Genomic DNA, 17,916 nt, shown 5'->3' with positions numbered 1-17,916 from the left:
TTCCCAGCATGCCCGGACAGCCAACGGCTGTCCGGGCATGCTGGGAGTTGTAGTTTTGCAACATCTGGAGGTCCGCAGGTTGAAGACCACTGGTATACAGGATGGATACAAAACATAAACATAAGGCCTTAGGAGAGCTCAGCAACCTGGGAAGGTGACATGAGTTACCATAGATAAAGCTATTAACCCCTTAAGGACTCAGCCCATTTTGGCCTTAAGGACTCAGACAATTTAATTTTTACGTTTTCATTTTTTCCTCCTCGCCTTCTAAAAATCATAACTCTTTTATATTTCCATCCACAGACTAGTATGAGGGCTTGTTTTTTGCGCGACCAGTTGTCCTTTGTAATGACATCACTCATTATATCATAAAATGTATGGCGCAACCAAAAAACACTATTTTTGTGGGGAAATTAAAACGAAAAACGCAATTTTGCTAATTTTGGAAGGTTTCGTTTTCACGCCGTACAATTTATGGTAAAAATGACGTGTGTTCTTTATTCTGAGGGTCAATACGATTAAAATGATACCCATTATTATATACTTTTATATTATTGTTGCGCTTAAAAAAAATCACAAACTTTTTAACCAAATTAGTACGTTTATAATCCCTTTATTTTGATGACCTATAACTTTTTTATTTTTCCGTATAAGCGGCAGTATGAGGGCTCATTTTTTGCGTCATGATCTGTACTTTTTTTTGATACCACATTTGCATATAAAAAACTTTTAATACATTTTTTATATATTTTTTTTAATAAAATGTATTAAAAAAGTAGGAATTTTGGACTTTTTTATTTTTTTTCGTTCACGCCGTTAACCGTACGGGATCATTAACATTTTATTTTAATAGTTCGGACATTTACGCACGCGGCGATACCAAATATGTCTATGAAAAAAAATGTTTACGCTTTTTGGGGGTAAAATAGGAAAAAACGGACGTTTTACTTTTTTATTGGGGGAGGGGATTTTTCACTTTTTTTTTTACTTTTACATTTTTTTTTACACTTGAATAGTCCCCATAGGGGACTATTCATAGCAATACCATGATTGCTAATACTGATCTGTTCTATGTATAGGACATAGAACAGATCAGTATTATCGGTCATCTCCTGCTCTGGTCTGCTCGATCACAGACCAGAGCAGGAGATGCCGGGAGCCGCACGGAGGAAGGAGAGGGGACCTCCGTGCGGCGTTATGAATGATCGGATCCCCGCAGCAGCGCTGCGGGCGATCCGATCGTTCATTTAAATCGCGAACTGCCGCAGATGCCGGGATCTGTATTGATCCCGGCACCTGAGGGGTTAATGGCGGACGCCCGCGAGATCAGCAGCCGGGATCAGCCGCGCATGACACGGGCATCGCTCCGATGCCCGCGGTTATGCTTAGGACGTAAATGTACGTCCTGGTGCGTTAAGTACCACCGCACCAGGACGTACATTTACGTCCTGCGTCCTTAAGGGGTTAAAGGGGAACTCCGAGGGAAAAAACTTTTTTCAAATCAACTGGTGCCAGAAAGTTAAACAGATTTGTAAATTACCTTTATTAAAAAATCTTAATCCTTCCAGTACTTATCAGCTGCTGTATGCTCCACCGGAAGTTGTGAGGTTCTTTCCAGTTTGACCACAATGCTCTCTGCTGATACCTCTGTCCGTGTCAGGAACTGTCCAGAGTAGGAGCAAATCCCCATAGCAAACCTATTCTGTTCTGGACAGTTCCGGACACAGACACAGGTGTCAGCAGAGAGAGCTGTGGTCAGACTGGAAAGAACTACACAACTTACTCTGGAGCATACAGCAGCTGATAAGTACTGGAAAGCTTAAGATTTTTAAATAGAAGTAATTTAGAAATCTGTAAAACTTTTTCACGCCAGTTGATTTCAAAAATGTTTTTTATCATCTGGAGTACCCTTTTAAATTGTAGGATCTAACGACTCGCTTTCTCATGCAAATCTACATAAAAGCCTCTGATGGATGTTCTAAAGGACTTGAAATCAAAATAACCCAAACCACAGTACAGCTATGATAGACCCCCCAAGTCAACAGGGTACAGGTACATACTTTGTATGGTGGTCCCCAAAGTCAGAGTTACTACGTTCAGGTAGGGTCCCCCAGGTGGGACAACCCTTAGTCGCCTCCTTCTTTTCTAATTTTGTAATGTTTAAATGTATATATTTAATATAATGAATATTAGTATACTTACCTTGGTAGCGTCGCAGGACCTTCAGGGATGTGGAATTTCTATCGCCCGACGCCTCGGACTAGCAGTTTTGAGCGCCGGGCAGGTGAATTTGTCCGGCCCTTAGCCCGGCTTCGGGCAAGCAGGGCAGGACCTGACAAGTGCGGCGGATCTGCAGTCTGTATGGAGCGGGCAGGAGTCGGGAGCCCTCTCCATACAGACTGCAGATCCGAAGCAGAGTAGGGGAGATGAGAAGCTGTGTGTGTCTTCTCTCCCCTGCTCTGCAGACGTGCGGGTGGAGATGAGGGGGCGTGGCTTCTTGCTCCCCGTGCAGACCTGCGTCCTCTGGCTTCACTCCCCCCAGCTGTAGCTTCGGAGAGCTGAGGGGAGGAGGCGCGTCTGCACGGGGAGATGCATGCGGCGCTCTGCAGTCTGTATGGACCGGGCTCCGGACTCCTGCCCGCTCCATACTCTGCAGCCCCCGGCTGTTCTCAGTAGCTGGGGGCCGCGGCTAATAGCCAGCATGCGGTGATCGCCGCGGCTGGCTATTAACCCTTTAGATCGCCGCTGTCAAAGCTGACAGCGGCGTCTAAAGCCTGGGTTCTCAACCTGGGGTACGCGAAAACGCTGACAAATACCGGCCATGCATTGGCCAGTATTTGTCAGCGCATAGCCGAGGCAGCTCACTGTACAGTAGCACGGCCAGAGATGCGGCCGGGGCTACTGTAAGTGAGCTGCGTGGTTGCCAGGGAGACGTGTGGCCTCCCCTGACGTTGCGCAGAGTTGCCGCACAGCGCAGGGGGACGTCACACGTCAGTGCGGCCCTGTGGAACACCCCGTGAAGCAGCAGGCAACGGGACCACAGGACGCCAGGTAAACAACTGTATGGCACAGAGGGGGGGGGACTGTATGGGACGGAGCACAAGGCATTAAGATGGAGGGGGAGAGGGATAATGGCGGAGGGGGGGGGGGAGTAATAAAGCACAAGGCATTGAAATTTTATGTCTTGTGCTTTATTACTCCCCTCTCCCCTTCCATCTTAATCCCCTTGCACCATTCCCCCCTTCCTCTGATCCCCCTTTTGCCATATCTAATAATAATGGCACAAGGGGATTAATATGGAGGGGGGAAAATGACAAAAGGGGATCAGAGGGAGGGGGGAATAATGACACAAGGGGATTAATATGGAGGAGGGGGGGTTGATTATCCCCCCCCCCCTTCCATCTTAATCCCCTTGTGCTATTATTATCCGATATGGCAAAAGGGGATCAGAGGGAGGGGGGAATTATCAACCCCCCCCCTCCATATTAATCCCCCTGTATCATTATTCCCCCTCCTCCATCTTAATCCCCTTGTTCCATATTGGATAATAATGGCACAAGGGGATAAAGATGGAGGGGGAATAATGGTAAAAGGGAATCAGAGGGAGGTGGGAATTGTGGGACAGGGGGAGTAAGACGGAGGGGGAATAATAGCACAAGGGGATTAAGTTGGAGATGGGATGCATTAGTATAAAGGTAAGAACACGCCTTTTGTCTGCGGGTACCCCTCGCTCGCAAGTTCCGCGTGAGGGGGTACCCGTGGACATACTTTCAAGCCTTGGGGGTACGGTCGCCGAAAAGGTTGAGAACCACTGGTCTAAAGGGACATGTGAATGCTCCCTGGTGGGCTAGTGGGGTGGATCACCCCCCCCCCCCCCCACAGCGCGATCGCAGGGGGGCGATCCACTATGGAGGTAGCCGGAGGACTTACCTCTGCTTCCTCCTGTCCCGGCTCTGTCATTGATAGATCCTGGCTGGACCAGGCTCTATCAATGGATCACAGAGCAGACAGATTTATTGAGTTCAATAGAATCTATTCATCTGTCTGAGGAATCTAATGATTCCTCATAAGTCTAATAAAGTGTAAAAGAAAAAAAAAATGTTAATAAAAGGTTGAAAGACACACATTAACCCAGTGGTCTTCAAACGGTGCCCCTCCAGATGTTACAAAACTACAATTCCCAGCATGCCAGGACAGCCGTTGGCTGTCCGGGCATGCTGGGAGTTGTAGTTTTGCAACATCTGGAGGGCCACAGTTTGAAGACCGCTGCATTAACCCCTTCCATGTTAAAAGTTCAAATCACCCCCTTTTCCTATATAAAAACATGTAAACATAATAAAAATAAACATATTTGGTATCGCTTTGTGCGTAATTGTACAACCTATTAAAATATAACATTATGTATCCCGTACGGTAAATGTAATAAAAAATACCAAACCACAGATTTGCAATTTTTATAATATCCCAGAAAAAAAAGTTAAAAAGCGATTAAAAAGTCAGATCAATGCCAAAATAGTACCGATACAAAAAACAGATTATGGCGCAAAACATGAGCCCTCATACAGCCTGGTATGCGGAAAAAAAATAAAGCTGCAGAGGTTAAAAAATGGCAATTAAAAAAATTAGAAAAAGTCCAGAATTAGTAAAACACGACGTAAACGATACAAATCTGGTATTGCTGTAATCAGGCGCCTAAAGTATAAAACTAACATGTTACCTCAACCACAAGGTAAATGGCGCAGAAAAGAAAACCAACAAATCTCCTAAATTATCTTTTACTATTTCAATTTCACTTCCCTAAATATATATATTTTTTGGTTCAGAGAATATGTTATTGAAAAATTAAAAGGTATCATTATAGTAGGTAGTTATGGCTATTATAGGGCGAGGAGGAAAAAATCAGAGTGTAAAAGCGAAAATTGGCCCGGACAAGTGGATCGTCATGAGGGACAAGTAGATTTTGCTCCATTTTAGTCCCGTGGACAAGTAGTTTTTTATAAAATTTCCACACCCCTGACCTTCGTTCATGTGACTGTGTTAATTCCTCTATGGTATGTTGGAGGACCTTTGGAGGTCCTTGGGTCACATGATTACCCATAACTCTTTGTACAGAAGATTGACAGTTGTTATGGACCAGTGAGCTTTAGTCCAGCCACTGCCCATATAAGGGAGCTGTAGCCAAAGATCGCTCTCTTGGGTTGCTGCTCTCGTGGATGCCGGACTACCAGGACGGATCTGCGCAACTTACAAAGACAAGCTAGGCCAGAAGCCTGCCAGCCTCAGCCTGGAACTAAACCGTGAGTTAAAATCTCAATCCCCGCTAAAGCTAGCGTGATTACTGGACCGAATATAAACCCCTAAATCCAGTGGATCAGCGCAACAATTACCTTCCTAAGCTCAACAGACTCAGGAGGTCCCAAACACTTGTCAAGCTCTAATAGACTTTGCTATATGGACTGTTCCTGTTCATTATTGCATAAAATCTTCAGTAAAAGTTCCGACAAGTTTCTGCAAATCCCCGGTTGTGGACAATCAATTATTTCCTATCTCCCTATCGCTCTTGGGACGGGTGGCAGTAGGACAAGCATACAGAGAATAGCCCTCACCCTGGCATCACGAATAGAAAGGGTTAAGCCAGCACCCTTTACTAACCGCACAGCTACACCCCATATACCCTACAACCCCAAGCTTACCACAGGGTGCCATTGAGAACTCATACTGTCCGGCACCACATTGTGGCCTCATTATAGCTATGACAGACCCCATTAAAAGTTAATAGGGTACAGAGGGTGTCATTGATATCTGATGAATGACCAATCCAGCATTACATGGTGGCCTAATTTTAGCTATGTCATAGCTAAAATGGCTGTCCAGGCACGCTGAGAGTTGTAGATTTGCAACAGTTAGAGGTCCGCAGTTTTAAGACCACTGCATTAGATAGTCGACCAGATTTGTCGAAAAAGGACAATTTGCCCACATTTCATCAAATCAATATGGGCACCTTCACCATATCACATAAGAGATTGTACCTTGTTGGTTTGCCTCCATTTCCCAACCATCCAAAATCCATCTTAGATGTGGACGGAAATAATGTTCTTTTTATTGCAATTAATGAGGGAAGTGCACCATAAAAGAATAATCGGGGTGATAAATATAAAGTTATGGAGCAATTGTAAGAGAGGCTCAGTGGTGGTCATTTTAATAGTCCCTTATAAATGGAAATTGCATTAATATTTCTCCAGCTGAAGGATACTGTAATCATTAAAATGTTAAAAAAGAATTGAATGGTTTAGTATCGAACAGATTTTACAAAAGGAAAGGAAGAAAGAAAAAAAAGGGGCTTTAATGATTTGAAAGGCAGTAATATTTAATACGATTTTAAGTTTTGTGGGGGTATAAAACCTAATTAATAAAGATGAATAGCTACGTACATAAAGGGCACTGTTTGTCTACTTCTATAATGCCTTTAAAGGGGAGCAATGGTACAGTACATCTTATTCCCTAAGTGTTTGATCGCAGGGGTCAGACCAATTAGGGTTCATACCGAATACCGAAATTTTTGTGCTGCACGATATGAATTTTAACCCATACCGCAATACCGGTTTGGCCCCTTCCCTCTCGGGAATGAATGAATTATCAGCCGAGCGCTTCGCCATCGGGGAACTAATCATATGTGACCCATGAGCGCTGTTCTGCCCCCCCCCCCCCCCCCAAATTATTAGCGCTGCGCTGTCCCCATCAGGGTAAATACATATGTCACCCGCAAGCGCTGCCCTCCTCATCCTCCTGTTTGTTGCGGCCACCGGACTCCAACCTCCAGCCAACGGCTGTCCGGGCATGCTGGAAGTTGTAGTTTTGCAACATCTGGAGGTCTGCAGGTTGAAGACCACTGCTCTATACTGTATCCCTATGCCCGGGCTGCAAAAGGTAAACAAAATAAACTTTAACTCACCTTCCCCGTTGGTCCAGACCAGCTTCCTAGGGAATGAAATGTCGGACAGCCGTCAGCCTATGACCAGCTGCAGCGATGTTCCGCCTCGGCTGGTGATAGGTTGAGCCCACTGTCATGTAAGGAGCCGGCTTCTTACATGACAGTGGGCTCAGCCTATCACCAGCCGAGGCGGAACATCGCTGCGGCCGGGGATAGTCTGACGGCTGTCCGACGTTCACGTCCCCAGGAAGAGCGTAAGGCCAACGTAGGAACATGCGTTAAAGTTTATTTTTGTTTGCAGCCCGGGCATAGGGATACAGTATAGAGTGTCAGCGGCCGGCGAGTAGTACCCCCATGGGTGTAGTATTACCCAGTACGTGAGTAGTACCCCGATGGTGGCAGCGCAGCGCTGGGCTAATAATTATGTTTGGGGGGGGGGGAGGGATACCGTTATATACTGTGGAACCGCCATTAGTTTAAAAAATACTGCAATACACATATTTGGTCATACCGCCCAGCCCTAAGACCAGTGGTCCCCCCCACGATTACTGTCAACCACAGCATGAAGCACGCTCCATGGAGAGGGAGAGATGGGGCTCCATTTTTGAGATCACAGGGATCCAAATGCTGGGACCTGATGCTATTCCCTACAGGATAGGCAGTGTTTTACAACCAAGGTGCCTCCAGCTGTTGCAAAATACAACTCCCAGGGCATCCTGGGAGTTGCATTTTGCAACGGCTAGAAACATCCTGGTTGGGAAACACTGGGATAGAGGATACATTTTATAAAGGCCTATTCACTTGAGTAGACCTGACCTATTACAATACCAGACACAAGCCATGGACAGGTGTGGTGCTGTTTTTGAAGAAAAAAAAATATTTTTTATTTTTTTTAAATCCTGAACAACCCCTTTAATGGATTAGAAAGAGAGATTCTTCTTACTAACAATTGTCATCCTTTTATGCCCGGCACATGAAAAGGAGATCTGTCATTTTTCTTCCATAGACACCAGCATAAGCTCTTATAAAAAGTCACACTGACTTCTGGAGTTCTCCATGACATTTTCATACAGATACGTGTTACCAAATATTCACCTAATTCCAGTATTTTTCATGTTCCAACCCAGACAGGTGTAGCAGATCTCTCTCTCCGATTAAAGAAGATTCATATCCTTGAAACATCAACTTTGACTTTAAGGTACGTAGGCCCAGATTTATAAAACTGTGACAGAACAAGTGAAGTGATTTTCCCACAGCAGCCAATCACAACTCAGCTTTCACTTTACCACAGCTCCTTAGCTGAGCTGTGATTGGCTGCTGTGGGAAACTCTCCTCATTTTTTTCTGAAACACAGTTTGATAAATCTGGGCCATAGTACGATTAAAAAAAGACATATACCCATCAAATTCAACCGAGAAGAGGAGGAGGTGGATAAAGGGAAGGGGTAATGGAGGAGGATGGGGGTTGTGATTCTTTATTTCTACATTTGCTTCAAAGGGTTATTCCAGAAGAAAATAAAAATAAAAATCGACTGGTGCCAGAAAGTTTTACAGATTTACAAATTACTTCTATTAAAAAAAATCTTATTCCTTCCTGTACTTATCAGTTGCTGTATACTACAGAGGAAGTTGTATAGTTCTTTCCAGTCTGACCACAGTGCTCTCTGCTGCCACCTCTGTCCAGGTCAGGAACTGTCCAGAACAGGAGCAAATCCCCATAGCAAACCTCTCCTGCTCTGGACAGTTCCTGACACGGACAGAGGTGTCAGCAGAAAGCACTTTGTCATACTAAAAAGACTATACAACTTCCTCTGGAGCATACAGCAGCTGATAAGTACTGGAAGGATCAACGGGGTACTCCGGTGGAAAACTTTTTTTTTTTTAATCAACAGGTGCCAGAATGTTAAACAGATTTCTAAATTACTTCTATTGAAAAAATCTTAATCCTTCCAGTACTTCTTAGCTGCTGAATAGTACAGAGGAAATGATTTTCTTTTTGGAACACAGAGCTCTCTGCTGACATCACGAGCACAGTGCTCTCTGCTGACATCTCTGTCCATTTTAGGAACTGTCCAGAGCAGCATATGTTTGCTATGGGGACTTTCTCCTACTCTGGACAGTTCTTAAAATGGAGATGTCAGCAGAGAGCACTGTGCTCGTAATGTCAGCAGAGAGCTCTGTGTTCCAAAAAGAAAATCATTTCCTCTGTAGTATACAGCAGCTAATAAATACTGAAAGGATTAAGATTTTTTAATAGAAGTTATTTACTAATCTGTTTAACTTTCTGGCACCAGTTGATAAAAAAAAATAAAAATAATAAAAGAATAAAAAAAGTTTTCCACCGGAGTACCCCTTTAAGATTTTTTAATAGAAGTCATTTACATATATGTATAACTTTCTGGCACCAGTTCATTTGAAAACCTTTGTATTTCTTCAAAGTACCCCTTTAATGTTATTTTGTTATAAGAATGTATCTAAGCCTGTGCCCAGTTCCTGAGGTAGACTGTTTCATAAATTCACATGGACATTGTGATAAATTCAGTTCTGCTACATCATTATCTACCCCGGGGTATCCTGTTGCTGAGACAAGTGAAGTTCTTCCTAACTCCCACTATGTAACAATACGCATATCTGGCTATTGTCCGAGCTCCGACTGGCTCCCCTGTTACACAATCGTGCTGAGCTGATCAGTTGGAATGGCAGCCCGAAGCCTTCTGGATGACTAAGCGGCTGCCATGACAGATCTACTATTACAGACTGTACTAGAAGAACACTGATCTGACTGTTCACTGTAATATACAGGATGGGCCATTTATATGGAGGCACCTAAATAAGATGGGAATGGTTGGTGATATTAACTTCCTGTTTGTGGCACATTAGTATATGTGAGGGGGGAAACTTTTCAAGATGGGTGGTGACCATGGCGGCCATTTTGAAGTTGGCCATTTTGAATCCAACTTTTGTTTTTTCAATAGGAAGAGGATCATGTGACACATGAAAATTATTGAGAATTTCACAAGAAAAACAATGATGTGCTTGGTTTTAACGTAACATTATTCTTTCATGAGTAATTTACAAGTTTCTGACCACTTATAAAATGTGTTCAATGTGCTGCCCATTGTGTTGGATTGTCAATGCAACCCTCTTCTCCCACTCTTCACACACTGATAGCAACACCGCAGGAGAAATGCTAGCACAGGCTTCCAGTATCCGTATACACTGCTATATACACCGCAGGAGAAATGCTAGCGCAGGCTTCCAGTATCCGTATACACTGCTATATACACTGCTATATACACCGCAGGAGAAATGCTAGCACAGGCTTCCAGTATCCGTATACACTGCTATATAGTACTATATACACCGCAGGAGAAATGATAGCACAGGCTTTCAGTATCCGTAGTTTCAGGTGCTGCACATCTAGTATCTTCACAGCATAGACAATTGCCTTCAGATGACCCCAAAGATAAAAGTCTAAGGGGGTCAGATCGGGAGACCTTGGGGGCCATTCAACTGGCCCACGACGACCAATCCACTTTCTAGGAAACTTTTCATCTAGGAATGCTCGGACCTGATACCCATAATGTGGTGGTCACCATCTTGTTGGAAAAACTCAGGGAACGTGCCAGCTTCAGTGCATAAAGAGGGAAACACATCATCATGTAACAATTTCGCATATCCAGTGGCCTTGAGGTTTCCATTGATGAAGAATGGCCCCACTATCTTTGTACCCCCATATACCACACCATACCATCAATTTTTGTGTTACACATTTTATAAGTGGTCAGAAACTTCTAAATAACTCACGAAAGAATAAAGGTATGTTAAAACCAAACACATCATTGTTTTTCTGGTTAAATTCCCAATAAGTTTGATGTGTCACATGACCCTCTTCCTATTGAAAAAACAAAAGTTGGATTCAAAATGGCCGCCATGGTCACCACCCATCTTGAAAAGTTTCCCCCCCTCACATATACTAATGTGCCACAAACAGGAAGTTAATATCACCAACCATTCCCATTTTATTAAGGTGTATCCATATAAGTGGCCCACCCTGTATATGTATTACAGTGAACAGTATGACTGATCAAGTGATCGCATAGTAAAGACCCCTAGGAGAACTAAAAAAGTTATGTAAAAACAAAAAAAACAAAGACATATAGGAGGAGATTTATCAAAACCTGTCCAGAGGAAAAGTTGCTGAGTTGCCCATAGCAACCAATCAGATCACTTCTTTCATTTTTAACAAAGGCTCTGCAAAATGAAAGAAGCAATCTGATTGGTTGCTATATATTCCCCCATATATATTTTTATTTTTTAAATATAAAAAAATTGTCATAATAAACATTTTAATTACGCTATTTTCCCACGTTTCCAAGGAAAAAATTTAAACTCTAAATATAACTCAACAAAAAAATGAACAGAATTGATCCTGCACAGCGAATGCGACACAAAAAACAACCCCATAAGCTAAGTATGAAAACCAATGAAAACTACAGATTAGTCTTCACATAGCTCCATCGATAGAAAAATAAAGAAAAGATAGAGGGGGTCAGAATAAACCCATAGTCAATTTACCTCCATAGAAGAGAATGCGGCTAAGCTGCAATACCGCACACAACCTGTGGACATATGTGGAGCTGTTTTTAAATAAAAGCATCCATATCTAACCCTAGACAACTTTAAAGGGGTTATCCAGGAAAAAAAAAAAGTTTTATATATCTACTGGCTCCAGAAAGTTAAACAGATTTGCAAATTACTTCTATAAAAAAAATCTTAATCCTTTCAGTACTTATGAGCTGCCGAAGTTGTTCTTTTCTGTCTAAGTGCTCTCTGATGATGACACGTGTCTCGGGAACCGCCCAGTTTAGAAGCAAATCCCCATAGCAAACCTTTTCTACTCTGTGCAGTTCCCGAGACAAGCAGAGATGTCAGCAGAGAGCGCTGTTGCCAGACAGAAAACAACAACTCAACTTCAGCAGCTGATAATTATTGAAAGGATTTAGATTTTTTTTATAGAAGTCATTTATAGTTAATATTAAAAAAAAAAAAAGTTTTTTCCTGGAATTCCCCTTTAATTGCCATTGATGACCATACAGAAACTTGCTGTTTTACACCATTTCGGACAGTGGTCTTAAACTGTGGCCCTCCAGATGTTGCAAAACTTCAACTCCCAGCATGCCCGGACAGCCGTTGGCTGTCCGGGCATGCTGGGAGTTGAAGTTTTGCAACATCTGGAGGGCCACAGTTTGAGACCATTAATCTAGGATGTCTCCTACACTCTCCATGGTTAACACAGCCCATTCTACTTTTTTTTTTCTAAGCTTCCAAAATTGAATTGACTGGAGTAAAGATCATTTCCGATGCATAAAATCATCCTCTTCACTACGCCACTACATATTGGAACAGCTTTTACACTTCGCCCTGTCTTACTCACACAGGATAATTGACTTTAAGGAATTCTTTAAACTTTGGATTAAAAAAAAAATAAAAAAAAAACACCATTGACGGAGCACAAAGGGCATCCTGGAAAATGAACAGGTTTATTCTAATTGGCTTTTGAATTAAAAAGAAATTATTTTCTATCTGTGGATCAAGCAGAGCTCCGTGCTTAGCCGCAATAATAGAATTATTCTTATAAAGGGGAGGCTGAGCCGTATTTGAACAAGTATACATGAATTATGGAACATTGCAGTCCTACTATATCAAACCTGGTTAGAAACAGCTGGAATTTAAAATACAACATTCCGACAAATTGTGAGGGTTAAAGGGGTTGTACAGGATTAGAAAAAAAAAAAAACATGGCTGATTTTGGCCACAACAGTGCCACGCCTGTTGGCAGGTTGTGTCTGATATTGCAGTTCAGTTACATTCAATTTAAAGGGGTATTCAAGGCCAAAACTTTTTTTTTTATATATATCAACTGGCTCCGGAAAGTTAAACAGATTTGTAAATTACTTCTATTAAAAAATCTTAATCCTTCCAATAGTTATTAGCTTCTGAACTTGAGTTGTTGTTTTCTGTCTAACTGCTCTCTGATGACTCACATCCCGGGAGCTGTGCAGTTCCTATTGGGATATTCTCCCATCATGCACAGCTCCCGGGACGTGACATCGTCATTGAGCAGTTAGACAGAAAACTTCAGAAGCTAATAACTATTGGAAGGATTAAGAATTTTTAATAGAAGTAATTTACAAATCTGTTTAACTTTCAAGAGCCAATTGATATATATATATAAAAAGGTTTTGCCTGGAATACCCCTTTAATCATTCTGAAGCTGCAATACCAAAGACAGCCTGTGGACAGATGTGGTGATGTTTTGGGATCTAATCAACCAAAGGACATCCATTTAAATTTGACTGAGCTGCGGAAAGCTGCATTGCCAGGCACAGTCATTGTGTGGCGTTGTGACTGTTAAATGGGCACTCTCATTAAAACTAAGTTTTCCTATTGCACTCCTTATGGTAAATAAAAAAAATCTTTCTAATGTACTTTGTTTAAAAAAAAAATGAAGTTTTCTATGTTTTATTTGTGGTTAAAAAAAACTGCCACTAGGTGTCTCCCTACTTGTCCAGAGCACATTTCCCCCCTATTTTTTGCACAGACTTTGGACTAGAAGAAATACAGTCTGCTATTTGCTGTTGGTTGCTGAGTAAGGGAGGAAGTTCTCCCCTGTATGGCTTCAGATGATCTGCTGGGGAACGCCCCTTCCCAGTCTGTGTATCTGACTGAGCAGAAAATACAGAGCAATATCAAGATAGAAAACTAACAAATGATAAAAAATAAAGGCAGGGGGTGGTTTATAATGATGGGGGCAGTGAACTGGGAGGATTATTACATTTATCAAGATAATGAGAGGTACTCTTTAAACAATGAAGGAGATGCAGTGCTCATAGGTGGTACTGCAAATAAGTGGCACTACTAGTATTCGGAGCCCCACAGATCTAATATAGGTTTGTAATATGGATAGACCAGTCCTTATTATTTGCTTGTATTTTTTATAAAGTCAACTACCCTAAAAAGTGCCATGTCCTAAGGAACCTAAGGGTCATGATAAAGAAATCAAACAAAGATAAGTAAGAGTTCCCACACACATAAGAGCAGATTCCACAGCTAGGCCAACTGACTATCTTATCTGTACTACCATACATACAGATATCACTATGTGGCAAATACCTTGTTGCAACAAAAAATACCACAGTTCAGTACTAAACTCCTCTTCAACAGACCCAAATACCAGTGTTGCACAGAATACCACTCCGGCAGTGCCATATAACACACTGGAGCACAAAATACAAAACGGTAGCCCAAAACATACAGAGTAATTTAGAAAATACAGTCCAGTAGCATCAAAAATAAAAAGGAGCATCATATGGACCCTCTGAGAAGGGCTCATAGTTCCTTCTTTGAACAATTATTTATAACCTATGCTTTGGATATGCATTAAATGGTTAAAATGAGCACACTCCTAGCCATTGGTAATGCCTCAGACCCCACTAATCCCATCTAATCTACGCTTCTTCAATATTGGAAGACTCCCAAATTTCTGCAGAAGCCAAACTTTTTGTAAAAAGAGTAAAAAGAGTAGTAATGTGCCTAATAAAGTTATTTTATCACTGCCACTCTATGTAGTTCCACCTGTTATTCTATAACTAAGCAATATGAGAACCTAAATATGCCCGTAAAGTCTAGCGTGAGGTTAATTTTACAGCCATGAAACTACATCAACATATTTAGGGAAATTAAATATTTTTATGATTCCACATCATCGGAAATAAACATTCCTCCCCCCAAAAAAAATTACACGACTATGTCAATGGCGTCAGCTTTATGGAGCCGCTTAAAAGAAGAGATTGAATTTGTAGGACAGATGTAAAATAAATGTCCATTAAAGCTACGGCTGGTTCTTGAGTCTTTTCTTGTCGTATAAAGGTTTGTTGCCTTCTGATTAGGTTTTTAGGACAGACGGATGAGACACTCACGTGTCGCCAGGCTTTTTTTTTTCTCTTCTTTTTCCAATAATGTGCTAAAAAATCATCTTGGAAGAGGAAAACTGAGTTTTGACTCCTCCATAACTGGTTGAAGATCTTAAAAAATTTACAAAGACTTCTCTAACTTTATATATCCATGTGACAGGGAAGCTTCTAGGTAGCTCCAAGCAGCAGGGCCAGTTGAATTTGCAACCTTTGTGTCCCTCATAGCTACATACATGCATCTGGAAAGCATTCGAAAGACTTCCTTTTACTGTTTTTAAGGGTATGTCGAAATGTTGTTTTGACCTGATCCATTCACATTAAGGAGGATGTCCAAAGTAGAACATAGGGTGGTTAAATGGAGAGGAGTTATTTGTCGAGCAAATGGGCCAGTGTGAAGGAGTGGCTCTGAATCTGGAGAACCTAGCATACTCTGATGAACCTGGCATGTTCTGGATCTGGAGAACCCAACATGTTCTGATGAACCTGGCATGTTCTGGATCTGGAGAACCTAACATATTCTGATGAACCTGGCATGTTCTGGATCTGGAGAACCTAACATATTCTGATGAACCTGGCATGTTCTGGATCTGGAGAACCTAGCATATTCCGATGAACCTGGCATGTTCTGGATCTGGAGAACCTAGCATGTTATGGATCTGGAGAACCTAGCATGCTCTGATGAATCTAGCATATTCTGGATCTGGAGAACATAGCATGTTCTGATGAACCTGGCATGTTCTGGATCTGGAGAACATAGCATTTTCCGATGAACCTGGCATGTTCTGGATCTGGAGAACCTAGCATGTTATGGATCTGGAGAACCTTGCATGTTCTGATGAACCTGGCTCGTTCTGGAGAACCTAGCATGTTCTGATGAATCTGGCATATTCTGGATCTGGAGAACATAGTATGTTCTGATGAATCTGGCATATTCTGGATCTGGAGAACATAGCATGTTCTGATGAACCATGCATGTTCTGGATCTAGAGAACCTAGCATATTCTGATGAACCTGGCACGTTCTGTATCTGGAGAACCTAGCATGTTCTAGATTTGGAGACCCTAGCATGTTCTGATGAACCTGGCATGTTCTGGATCTGGAGATCCTAGCATGTTCTGGATAAGGAGAACCTTGTATGTTCTGATGAACCTGGCACATTCTGGAGAACCTAGCATGTTCTCATGAATCTGGCATATTCTGTATATAGATAACATAGCATGTTCTGATGAATCTGGCATATTCTGGATCTGGAGAACATGGCATGTTCAGGATCTGGAGAACCTAACCTGTTCTGATGAACCTGGCACGTTCTGGAGAACCTAGCATGTTCTGATGAATCTGGCATGTTCTGGATCTAGAGAACCTAGCATATTCTGATGAACATGGCATGTTCTGGATCTGGAGAGCCTAGCATAGTTACATAGTTAGTACGGTTGAAAAAAGACATATGTCTATCAAGTTCAACCAGGGAATTGAAGGGTAGGGGTGTGGCGCGATATTGGGGAAGGGATAGGATTTTATATTACTAGTATGTTCTGGATCAGGAGAACCTTGCATGTTCTGATGAATCTGGCATATTCTGGATCTGGAGAACATAGCATGCTCTGATAAACCTGGCATGTTCTGGATCTGGAGAACCTAATCCTCCACTTTAATGAAGGGATGTGGGTCGTCTTGAGGGGAATTTGCCCTGGATGCACTGTCCACTGGTCAGGGTATATAAATACAAGATCAGTGTAACAAAATTAAACTTTGGCTCCAGGCAGAAGAGTGAAAAACTTAGGCCCCAATGCAAAATCTGTAATAACGTAATAAGCCTTCACCCCCTACCATGTGCCATTTATAAAATAAGTGCTATCTTCCATGGCAGAGGGGCTATTACCTCTGGAGTCCCTACTCAACTTCTTGGTCACCTAAAAGGGTGGTCTGAAAGGAACAATAGGATTCATTATTATTCGGGGGACATTCTTTTTTTTTTTTTCACATCACAATGAATTTCAAATAAAACTATATTAAATAAACACATTCACATTTCCAGTATAACCCTAAGTGCCAAATTCCCATTCTCGAACATATTTTCCTTGACTCTCCGACAATGAAATAAGCCGCTGCCGTCACTTCTGGAAAGTACTGTGGATTGTGCTTTTTTCTGTTCTGATCTTTCACAGTTCACACATTTAAAACACAGCTCCTCGGCTCATGGCCATTAACATAGCTTTGTATTCTCAACATTGCCAGGTTTAATGCATCGCCTTCTAATATCTTAACCATTGTGGCTGCTTTTAAAGCATCCGGCGAAGCCGGCTTCATGTGCTGAAATGCTGATAATCCTGTGAGATTGCAGATGACAGGCTTCAGCAGAAAGCAGGCAGAGAGGGAGAGAGAGAGGAGACAATGAACGGTGAGAGCCGAAAATTCCTTACAACAATGTACTGAGCGCATAAATCCATTATAATCCTTTGAAGCCTGAAGACACTGCCACATATTGAACGGGTTAAGAAGACTGTGTTACAGCGGCCACTGCCAGCTCTGATCATCACCTTTTATCCCTTCTCTAAAACCCTGTCCATATATTTCCTTGGGTCATACGGTTTAGTGGAGGTTAAGAGAGAGCCCAATTAACTGCCCGGTCCCTTCCGTCACACTGTGCCATGGATACCCGCATAAGACTATAACTGCAAAGCCTCTTTAGTCAATCTCTTGATTTTTGAAGAATTCTCCTTGGAGACAGGTAACCCTAAGGTCTCCTTGTTGTTTTTAATACTTTAATACTTTGCTTCCATTTGTAATGTAATCTCACAAAAAATATCAATATTTAAAAAAAATGCATTGCAAAAGTGTTTGATCCCCTCAAGTTCTAATACGGTTGGCACAAAGATGCAGATATATGGCCTTACTTTAAAAATTCTAAAAATGAAAATGATGAAAGAGTAGCACCATCATCGTGGTTGGGTAGGCTGGTGGGATGGGGCCCTAAGTGCCAGTGGGAATACTGATGAGATGCTCTATT

The 17,916-nt window shown here is 42.1% G+C and overlaps 1 protein-coding gene across 5 annotated transcripts in view; it reads right to left on the bottom strand.

The window, feature by feature from the left end:
- The window catches only part of KLHL29 (kelch like family member 29), a 917,635-nt gene that overhangs the window by 874,654 nt on the left and 25,065 nt on the right, over positions 1 to 17,916 (bottom strand). The window contains exon 1 of one of the 5 annotated variants that reach the window (XM_056564305.1): positions 8,027 to 8,167. The exons of 3 other annotated variants lie outside the window; for them this stretch is intronic. The gene's annotated coding sequence lies outside the window, so the exon portion shown is untranslated. Of the gene's footprint in view, positions 1 to 8,026; positions 8,168 to 17,916 lie in introns of those variants that run through there. One more of the 5 variants, XM_056564306.1, reaches the window with a different exon arrangement.

The sequence above is a fragment of the Hyla sarda genome, chromosome 3 (assembly GCF_029499605.1).
Source record: "Hyla sarda isolate aHylSar1 chromosome 3, aHylSar1.hap1, whole genome shotgun sequence".
In the NCBI taxonomy this organism is placed as follows: Eukaryota; Metazoa; Chordata; class Amphibia; order Anura; family Hylidae; genus Hyla; species Hyla sarda.
This window is presented reverse-complemented; position numbering and strand designations above follow the sequence as displayed.